Source organism: Heptranchias perlo, chromosome 20 (assembly GCF_035084215.1).
Source record: "Heptranchias perlo isolate sHepPer1 chromosome 20, sHepPer1.hap1, whole genome shotgun sequence".
Taxonomy (NCBI): domain Eukaryota; kingdom Metazoa; phylum Chordata; class Chondrichthyes; order Hexanchiformes; family Hexanchidae; genus Heptranchias; species Heptranchias perlo.
This window is the reverse complement of record NC_090344.1, coordinates 21,108,411-21,119,665: the sequence shown is the minus strand read 5'-3', so window position 1 is coordinate 21,119,665 and position 11,255 is coordinate 21,108,411. Positions and strand designations below refer to the sequence as shown.

The window sequence follows — 11,255 nt, the reverse complement described above, 5'->3', positions numbered from 1 at the left end:
AGTTCTGCGTTCTGTGGGAAGGATGTCTTCACTGAAGTTTAGTGACAACACTGTCCATGTTGGGTTGTACATCGCATCTGTACACAATAGTGTAACTCACTCCGTTCATGAAACATTTCTGATTGCCGTAGTTATTTGTCTCCCAGAATAACTGATGAAGCTTCTATTCAGGTTGGTTGTATCAACATTGGTGACGGCCAGGTACTGAGCTCCGTTAACTTGTGTGTGCAAGAAATCATCATAGAGGTGGGGGGTGTAGCTCAGTGGTAGAGCATTTGACTGCAGATTAAGAGGTCTTTGGTTCAAATCCAAATGCTCTCTCTACCTTTTAAGTTCTTATCTTGGGAACCACAAACTCAGTCTGCTTTCCGTGCAGCAGCAGGATTGATGTTTACGTCGAGTCGACAGCAGGGAAACAGGCCACTCATCTCGTTTGGTCCATGCCACTGTTGAAGCTCCACACGAGCCTCCTCCCTCCCCACTTCATCTCACCCTATCGCCCTCCCCTCCAGTGCTCCTCCATCTTCCCCTGTGATCAATCTGTCCTGTTTGCTCCGACTGCTCCTCGTGCTGGCGAGTTCCTCATTCTCAACACATCAGAGACCATCTGATATCGATGATCTCTCGTTCTGGCCTCCGCCGCAAGATAGAAACATTTCCTCTCTCTGTCCGCCATATGGAACATTTTAATTATCTTAAAGTAAGTGTTCCTTATCTGGAATGTGCTGCCAGATAGGATGGTGGAGGTAGATTCAATTGCAGCTTTCAAAAAGGGAATTGGATCAACACTTGAAGGGTTTAAATTTGCAAGACTACAAGGAAAGAGCGGGGGAATGGAACTAACTGGATTGCTCTTACAAAGAGCTCGCACCGGCTCGATGGACCAAATGGCCTCCTTCTGTGCTGTAACCAGTTAATGATTGTAAGATTCTGTGTCTGTACAGTGCCTGATAAAAGTCAAAGAAACTGAGGCAAGCAGAGGAATCAGGCTCAGTGGAAGGAGTCAAATTCTGGAGGAGTCCGGCTTTGGTGGAGGAATCAGGCTCTGGAGGAGGAGTCAGCCTCTGGGGGAGGAGACAGTGTCTGGGGGAGGGGTCAGACTCTGGGGGCGGAGTCAGGCTCTGGGGGAGGAGTCAGACTATGGAGGAGGAGTGAGACATTGGGGAGGTGTCAGAAACTGTGCGGGGGAGTCAGGTCTCTGGGGGCGGAGTCCGGTCTCTGGGTGCGAAGTCAGACTCTGAGGGTGGAGTCAGGCTCTGGGGGAGCGGTCAGGCTCTGGAGGAGGAGTCAGACTCTGGGGAAGGAGTCAGACTCTGGGGGAGCCTTCGCACTTTCAGGGAGGTGTCAGTCTCTGGGGCAAAAGGTTAGGAAGGTTGTCAAAAAACAATTCAGAAAGCAATGAGAAACTAGGAAATTAATTCTCAAGGAATATAAAAAGAAATAATAAATTATTCTGCAGACACATCAATAACAAAAGGGTACTTATCAAATTAATTGAGCCACTAAGGGATACACAAGATAAACTCACAGATAATGACAGTGAAGTGGCAGAAATATTGAATACTTACTTTGCCTCAGTATTTACCAGAGGAGACTAACAAGGTGGGCAGGACATTAGAAGAAGAGATCAGAAAAGGTGTAAAGATATTTAAGAATGAAAGGGGGAGTTAATTGATAAACTAATCAAACTTAGAGAAGATAAAACCTCCAGTCTGGAGAAAGTGGATCAGTACATATCAAAAGTAGTTAGGGAAGAGACAGCAGAGGCAATATTGCAAATATAAATACATTGACTAGAAAAGGGAATAGTGTCAGAGGACTGGCGGACAGGTAATGTTATTCTGAAAACAAAAAGGGGGATCGAACAAGTTAGTTCAACCAGTTAGTTCAATGTTGGTGGGAAAAAAAATAATTGAATCATTACTCAAAGATGAAAGAGAAAAATATCTAGAAAACTGAATCATAATAAAGTGTAGCGAGCACGGATATCAAAAGGGAACGTCACGCTTGACCAAACTTATTGAATCATTTGACCAAGTAACAGAAAGAGTGGACAAGAGTAAAGCAGTAGATGTAATATATTTGGATTTACAATCGGCCTTCAATATGTTAACACATTGTAGACGCATGATTAAGATCAGGGCGTGTGGAGTCAGGGGACAGGTAGCAGAATGCATAGCATGCTGTCCACAAAACAGAAAACAGAGAGTAGGGGTTAAAGGTAGTTACTCAGACTCGCAAAAAGTGGGAAGTGATCTTCCACAGGGATCGGTGCTGGGACCACTGTTCTTCCACTCGGAAATCAATAGTACAATTTCAAAATTTGCAGACATTGCGATACTGGGGAGTGCAGTTAATGCAAAGGAAGAATGAGTTAAATTGCAAGAAGACATTAATAATCTTGTAGAATGGGCGTGAAATTGGCAATTGAATTCCAATGTAAATAAGGGTGAGGTGGTGCATTGTGGTAGGAAGAATAAGGAGGCCACATATTGCTTGGTTAATAAGAGTCTAAATGGAGTGGCGGAATAAAGGGATCTGGGGATATAGATTCTCAAATTAATAAAAGCAGCAACAGAGGTTAAAATGGCCTTAAAAAGGCAAACCAAGCACTGGGGTTCATTTCTTGAGTGATAGGATTGAAAATTAGGGAAGTTACGTTAAACTTGTAAGGAACTTTGTTAAGACCACACTGTGTATCGATCTATTCTACATATTATACAAAGGATATAGAGGCATTGGAGAAGGTGCAAAAAATATTTACTAGGATGATACCAAAACTAAGAACATACATCTATCAGGAAAGTTTAAATAAGCTGCGGCTCTTTTCTCTGGAAAAGAGACGATCGGTGGGTGACCTGACAGAGGTCTTTCAGATAATGAAAGGGTTTGACAGGGTAAAAATAGAGAAAATGTTTCCATTTGTGGGGAGTCCAAAACTGGAGGTTATCAATGTCAGATAGTCACTAATAAATCCAATAAGGAATTCAAGAGAAACTTCCTTACTCAAACAGTTGTAAGAATGTGGAACTCGCTACCACACGGAATAGTTGAGGCAGATAACATGGATGCATTTAAGTGGAAACTAGATAAGCACATGAAGGAGAAAGGAATGGAAGGGTATGTGGATAGGGTTAGATGAACGAGGGAGTGAAGAGGCTCGTGTGGAGCATGAACGCTGGCATAGAACAATTGGGCCAAATGGCCGACTGTAGACTCAATATAAATGACAATCCTGAAGCTGCACGAAGGGGGACTGACAGTGCGACTCCCAACAGGAAACACTTAAAAGGTGGAGGGGGCGCCTCGATTTGAAGCAAAATCCTCTTAATGTACAGTTAAATGCTTTACCACTGAGCTACACCCCCACAGCTATAACGATGTTTGGCACACACAGGGTAATGGAGCTCAGTACCTTGTGTGTGATATCGCCATGCTGAAAAGAAGCTTCATCAGTTATTCTTGGAGAAAAATAACTCTGTCAATCTGAAATGTTTCATGAGTGGAGTGAGTCACACGACTGTGTACAGATGCGGTGCACAATCCAACACGGAAAGTCTTGTCACTAAGCTTCAGTGAGCACTTCCTCACCACGGAACACGAACGAGAAGCACCAACCAAACCGACACCTGAATTTCAACCAGAGGCTTCTCCAGCTCCAATCAAATGCTCTCTCACTGTGCTCTGACCCAAGCTCTTTAGATCATGCAGTCAACACAAGAAACACGAGGTTCAATGTGCATTTTCACAAGATCATGCTTTCAGTGCCATATATGTAACAGTACAGAATATCACATCAATAGAATAAATAATCATCTAGGACGCATTGGGCAAGTGTGGACAGGAGGAGACAGTGTGTGAAGTGACTGTAACATGTGTTAAGTCAATACATTCAGTTATAGGTTGCGGAACAGAAGTGGGTCTTACCGAATGGAAAAGTGTGTAAAATGCAGAATTCACATTCTGGCCATGCAATAAGAGGCTGTGAGTGTCCAAATTGTGAATTCTCCAGGAAATGAAAGTGGAAAATGCTGAAAGGCCATCTTTGGTCGTCAAATGCAAGCAGAAATTGCTGATGACAGAATTGTGGCCCTCTTCCTCCATCATTCTTTTAATCCTTATTATGTTATGATTGCTGGTGCCGACATCTTTCCTTCCGATTAATTCTCTTATCTGTTCCGGTTTATGTCCCATTACTAAATCCAGCAACGATGCCTCTCTTGCCTGCCTGTCTCCCTTTTTACATTTAATCGATCCTGCAGGCCCTCCCTGCCTCTATCACACACTCACTCAATCACTCACTTACTCATTCACTCACTCACCCATTCACATAGTCACTCATTCACAAACTCACACATTCATTCACTCACACACTCATTGATGCATTCACTCTCATTCACGGACTCACTCACTTGCACACTCTCTCACTTACAGACTCACTCACTAATTCACTCACACACTCATCCACTCCCTCACACACTCACTCGCTCGCTCAATCCCTCCACCGTAAAAGATTGAGAAAGACAGTTTTAAAACAAGGATCAAAATAATAGATTGGAACAAAGCTCATTTTGAGGGGATGAGAATGGAACTGGGGAAGATAACCTGTAATAAATTTTGACAGGCAAAGAGACAGAACAGGAGAGGTAAATATTTGAAACGGTGACCAATAGAGTTCAGGAGAAATATATTCCTCTAAACAGAAGAACAATCGGGCCAATAATGAAAGAACAATTGTTTGTGCATCCTTGTCTGTACATAATACATAAAATTATAAAATATACACAATATTATAAAAAGGATATCGAGGCAATGGAGGTGTTGCAATAACGTTCACAAGGATGATACCAGAACAGAGAGGATATATTTATCAGGAAATATTAAACAGGCTGGGGCTCTTTTCCCGAGAAAAGAGAAGGCTGAGGGGTGACCTGATAAAGATCTTTAAGATAATGAAATTTTTAGACACAGAGAAAATGTTTCCACTCCCAGAATAACTGATGAAGATTCTTTTCATTCCAGATTCTAAACACTCGTTGCGTAAAAAAAATTGTTTCCCATGTCACCATTGGTTCTTTTGCCAATCAACTAAATCTCTGTCCTCTGGTTCTTGACCCTTCCGCCAATGGGAACAGTTTCACGTTATTTACTTCATGTAGACCCTTCATGATTTTGAATTCTTCTATCAAATATCCTCTCAACCTTCTCTGTTCCAAGGAGAAAAACCCCAGCTTCTCCAGTCTATCCACGTAACTGATGTCCCTCGTCCCTGGCACCATTCTCGTAAATCTCTTCTGCATCCTCTCTAAGGCCTTCACGTCCTTCCTAAAGCGCGGTGTCCAGTGTTGGAAAAAATATTTCAGTTGTGGCTGAACCAGTGTTTCATAAAGTTTCAGCACAACTTCCTTGCTTTCGTATTCTATGCCTCTATTTTTAAAGCACAGGATCCCGTATGCTTTTTTAACCGCTTTCTCAACCTCTCCTGCCACCTTCAAAGATTTGAGTTCACACAACCCCAGGTTTTTCTGTTCCCGCGCCACCTTTAAAATTGTGTCCTCTAGTTTACATTGCCTCTCCTGTTTCTTCCTGACAAAATGTATCACTTTGCACTTCTTTGTATTAAATTTCATCTGCCGCGTGTCCACCCATGCAACCTTCCTTTCTGTGTCCCCCTGAAGTCTATCACTGTCCTCCTCACTGTTAACTACCCTTCCAAGTTTAGTGTCATCTTCAAATTTTGAGATTATGCCATGTACACCCAAGTCCAAGTCATTAATATATATCAAGAAAGGCAGTGGTCCGAGTACCGACCACTGGGAAACACCAGTGTACCTTCCTCCAGTCCAAAAACAATCGTTCACCACTACTCTCTGTTTCCTGTCACTTAGTCAATTTTGTATCGATGTTGCCACTGTTCCCTTTATTCCATGAGCTTAAATTTTTCTGACAAGCCTATTACATGGCACTTTATCAAACGTCTTTCGAAAGTCTATATACACCACATCAACCGCATTGCTGTTTCAGTGGTAGAATTCTCGTCTGCCACGCGAGGGGCTGGGTTCGATTCCCGGCCAATTCAGGAGCATTTTCAATCTGCACTCATGAGATCGCCTGAGTTGGGTTAAATTAACCTTCAGTTTCAATCTGGTCACCGCTGTGAGACATTTCTTTCTCCATGTCTGTTGCATCGACAAAGCATCTGCCTTCTGTCCTGTGGACCTCAAACATGCTCTAGAATTAATTCAATCCCGCCTTCTGCAACGCTGACAAGATGTGAGAAACACATCAGTGAATTTCCACAAAAAATGATAACACAGCAGGGCTCGTCTGGGATTTGAACACATGACCTCTCGCATTTCAATCAGTAAAAGGCGGAAAGGGATAACCACAATCCTAAACCAACGAGCCGTCAGTAACATTGCCAGACAACCAGTGTAAAATTTCCCTGCTACGCACAACCGATCGCCCATCATTTCAGACCTCTTCTATCCATCCAATCATAGAATTATAGAATGGTTACAGCAGAGAAGGAGGCCATTTGGCCCATCGATCCTGTGCTGGGTCTTTGTAGGAGCAATCCACTCAGTCCCCTTTCCCCGTGGACCTGCATGTTTTTCCTTCAAGTATTTAACCAATTCCTTTTCGAAATTCACGATTGAATTTGCTTCAACCACCGTTTCAGGCAGCACATTCCAGATCATAACTACTCGCTGCGTTAAAAAAAAAGATTTTACTCATTTCGCCGTTGATTCTTTTGCAAATCACTTTACATCTGTGTCCTCTGGTTCTCGACCCTTCCGCCAATGGAAACAGTCTCTCTTTATTTACATTACTTAAACACTTCATGATTTTGAACATTTCTATCAAATCTCCTCTTAACCTTCTCTGTTCTAAGAAGAACAACCCCAGCTTCTCGGGTCGGCGTAACTGAAGTCCCTCATCCCTGGAACCATTCTGGTAAATATTTTCTGCATCCGCCCGAAGGCCTTCACATCCTTCCTAAAATGCGGTGTCCAGAATTGGACACAATACTCCAGCTGTGGCCGAACCAGTGTTTTATAAAGGTTCAACACAACTTTCTTGATTTTGTACTCCATGCCTCTATTTATAAAGCACAGGATCCCGTTCCTTTTTTAACCACTTTCTCAACCTGTCCTGCCACCTTCAATGATTTGTGCACATATGCCCCTAGGTTTCTCTGTTCCTGCATTCCTTTAGAATTGTACCATTTAGTTTATTTTGCCTCTCCTCATTCTTCTGCTAAGAATTATCACTTCGCACTTCTCTGCGTTACATTTCATCTGCCATGTGTCTGCCCATTCCAGCAAACTGTTTATGTCCTCTTGCAGTCTATTATTATCCTCCTCACTGTTTACTGCACTTATAAGGTTTGAGTCATCTGCAAATTTTGAAATTGTGCCTGCACACCCAAATCCAAGTAATTAATATAGATCAAAAGATAGTGGTCCTCGTACCGATCCCTGGGGAACACCACTGTATACTTCCCTCCAGTCCCCACTACTCTCTGTTTCCTGTCACTGAGCCAATTTCGTGTCCATGCTTTTATTCCATGGACTGCAATTTTGCTGACAAGCCTATTACATGACATTTTATCAAACGCCTTTTGAAAGTCCAGAGACACAACATCAATCGCATTGCCCTCATTAACCCTCTCTGTTACCCCATCACAAAACTCAATCAAGTTAGTTAAACACGATTTGCCTTTAACAAATTCGTGCTGACTTTCCTTCATTAATCCACACTTGTCCAAGTGACTGTTAATTTTGTGCCGGATTATCGTTTCTAAAAGCTTCCTCACCACTGAGGTTTAACTGACTGGCCTGTAGTTGCCGGATTTATCCTTAAACCCTTTTTTGAAATAGGGCGTAACATTTTCGATTGTCTCGTCGTCAGGCATCACCCCAGGAGGATTGGAAGATTATGGCCAGCAAATCTGCAATTTCCACCTTTACTCCCGTCAGCAACCAAGGATGCATCACATCCGGACCGGGTGACTTACCCACTTTAAGTACAGTCAGCCTTTCTAGTACATGCTCTTTATCAATTTTTATTCCATCCAGTATCTCAATTACCCTCTCTTTTCCTGACTTTTGCAGCATCTTCTTCCTTTGGTAAAGGCAGATGCAAAGTACTCATTTAGTATCTCTGCGTTGCCCTCTCCCTCCGTGCATACATCTCCTTTTTGGTCCCTAATCTCACTTTCTGTTCCGAAGTACGGCAATCTCAAGTTGTACACTAACTATTTCAAGTCAACAATATTCGCCTCTCTTCATCAAATTCCATTGTGTGCATTTCCTTACAGCGAAAACACGCATTGAAATCCTGGATATTGTATCACCCCTGAGTTGTCTCGAACCACCAACTTTTCGGTTAACGCGCTAAATGTTTACGCCAGAGAGACGCCACGCATCTCATGTTAAACAAAAGCGCTATTTCACCGAGCTGAAGCTTGAGGTTTGCAGGGATCAATTGATTGAAGTTTCACTTAAAATGGTGATCCAGCAGGGCTCGTCCAGGACTTCAACCCGGGAACTCTTGCATGTCAATCAGTGAAACCCCCAAAGTGAGAATCATACCCATAGACCAACGAGTCTCTGGCAACAGTGCAGCCAATGTAAAATTTCACTGCCACCCACAGTCGACAAGCCATCCTTTCAGACCGCTTCTGTTCGTCCAATCTCGCTTTCTATTGCGATGAACAGCATTGTCAGGTTCTGCACTAACTATTTCAATTCGAAAATATGAGCCTCTCTTTACCACATTCGGTTTGAATGTACGACTTGGATTATCAACTATGGCATTCGAGAATTAATTGCTCCAAAGCTACATTGTTGTATGTTTCGGCTTCCGCAGATTATACACTTACCATAAGTATATTTTACTCAAATTGCTAATGTTTTCACCGTGATGGCGAAGTGTCTTGACAGTGTAGACATTAGCTCCGAATTCATCATCTGGGTTGGTCATTTACTTTTCCTACCGTCTCAGTCTTTCTTTCCTTACCGTTCTCTGCTGGTGTTGCAGGTTCGATCAGCCTTAGCCGTTCAAGGCAGCCTGGAAAGTTCCTCAGGAGAAAACACAGAGTCGAGAGACAGAGACAGTGAGAGATTAAAGTATAGAAACAAATATTATAAATGTCAAGTTCTGCGTACGAGCAGAATTTAAGATGGAACTTGGGAGAGATTCCTTCACGTGTTTTGAAATTTTGCAAGAGACCATTGGGCTCCCATTAAAAACGTCGTGATGTGAACGCGGTGCCTTAGACCGCTTGTCCACCCCGATAACGAGAAACAGCCTTCCTGAGCAAATAGTGTGTGTGAGTTGGTGCTGAATCGGTCCCCTTCAGTGTGGAGAGGGCCGGCAAGCGGCTGGAAGACACGGCTCGGAACGGGAAACACTTCTCTCCGGCGTCAGCCACTGGTTTCTGGAGATCACTCTGTCTGCTGCTGTTGATCCACCTCCCGCACTCTGGGTGCTCCGCGGAGGTGGGTCCTGATCTTTTTTATTAAGGATCTGGCTTCAACTGTTTACTGTTGACGGAGCGCATCTGATAGCAAGTCAGTCAGATGGTGTGCAAATCACGACGCTGATCCGTCGGCTAAGTACTGGCAACCGGTTTGATATTGGGGCATTGTTTAAGGTATGGGCTGTTCAAAGTTTGTTCTAGTAATTATCATAATTAAATTTGATACATTAATGTATTTTCCTGTTATTTTCCAGTTACACACTCGCCAGTTTTATGTAGAATCAAGTAATTATATTGAAGGGATGTATGTAATCAGTGTAATTTAACTTAATACATTGAGGAATCCCCTGCCTATCCAGACTCTTACGTTAGATTTAGACCCACTCCTAGTTTGAAATGGGTTACTTGCTGATATAAATAAACCAATAACCACCCGAAACCTCGAAGGGGATAATTGTTCCGATACTTAGTGAAGGTCCTAATTTCCATTGCAGTTCTCAATCAGCAAATCCCAGAGGCTGATGCGGGTTTGACAAATTGTTAAACAGATTGTTTTCAAAAAGAGAGAAAATCTGTGGGATAATATAAATGATGTACATTATCTTTTCCTGTTACAGATTTACAATGTCCCTTTGTGTATTACTGACAGGAGCGGTTGTAACGGAGCCCAGTGATTGGATAACAAGTTGCACCGAGTCTTTGGTCTGTGTTGCAGCCCGGCTCATTGAACCTGCTCATCAAGTTTTAAGCCAATGAGAAATTACTGAAATGGAGGATGGTGAAAAACAGCTCGAAGAATCAACCCTCTCTGCAACTGGGGACTGAGGCTTCCAGCATCCCAGCATTTAAGTGCAACATTCTGGGCCAGTATGATTCTCTGTTGCTCAAATGATTAGGGCGATCGGCTGTTCACATTTCTATGTAACCATTGAAACCAGGACTTACCTGGAATTCAGGCAGAGGGAAAGAAATATGCTGAGCATTGACAGACGTTGAATTTTGTGAATGCCAGGATAAATAGATGCAAAGATCTAATCACCGTGCTCCTTTCAGATACTGAACATCTTGATTCCCAAGAGCTGTTCTCACTGCTCCAAACCCATTATCCCCAATCGCAATCTCCTTCCAATCGTTGCACACGTTGCTTCGCTTTCAACTGGTGCATTTTTCACAATGGAATTCGATTTGAAGAAAGCCGTGCTGTGATAACCTGGGGCTACTGAGGAGATGCAATGGAAGAAGATACAGGAAAGGTTAATGATAACAGTTCTTGTTCTGCCATCATGAGCTCCATTTAAAGACTGACAATATTTGAAGTGTCATGTAGCAGGATTGGTTCCAAATCTTGCAAGTCTTGACAGAAATGACAATATAACGTCACGCTGACTTTGAGCATCGTCATGACTTTAAAAAAGTTGGCAAATCACGCAAGTGCGTTATGTATCGGTATAAGACTAAAGAATAATGAGTTTCTGACTGTTAAAGCACCAGTGGTGTTGAGAAGGCTGTGATTAATCAAGATCGAGCTTTCCACTCAGTAGATGGACTTCGGTTGGTACCAGCAGCAACAAATTCATATTCCTTGACCGGGAATCAAACCCAGATATCCGCATTGATACCGAATCCTAACCATGAAATTAACAAGAAACGCTTCTACACCATCCTGCAAGCATCGCATCACGGGGGTATAAGAACAGGAGTAGGCCATTCAGCCCTTCGAACTTATTCCGCCATTCAATCAGATGATGGTTGATCTGCATCTTAACTC

The 11,255-nt window shown here is 42.9% G+C and overlaps 1 non-coding gene across 1 annotated transcript; it reads left to right on the top strand.

The window, feature by feature from the left end:
- Nucleotides 1-249: 249 nt before the first annotated feature.
- On the top strand, nt 250-321 carry trnac-gca (transfer RNA cysteine (anticodon GCA)). Its single transcript has one exon. It is a non-coding gene; the product is annotated as a tRNA-Cys (tRNA).
- Nucleotides 322-11,255: the final 10,934 nt, after the last annotated feature.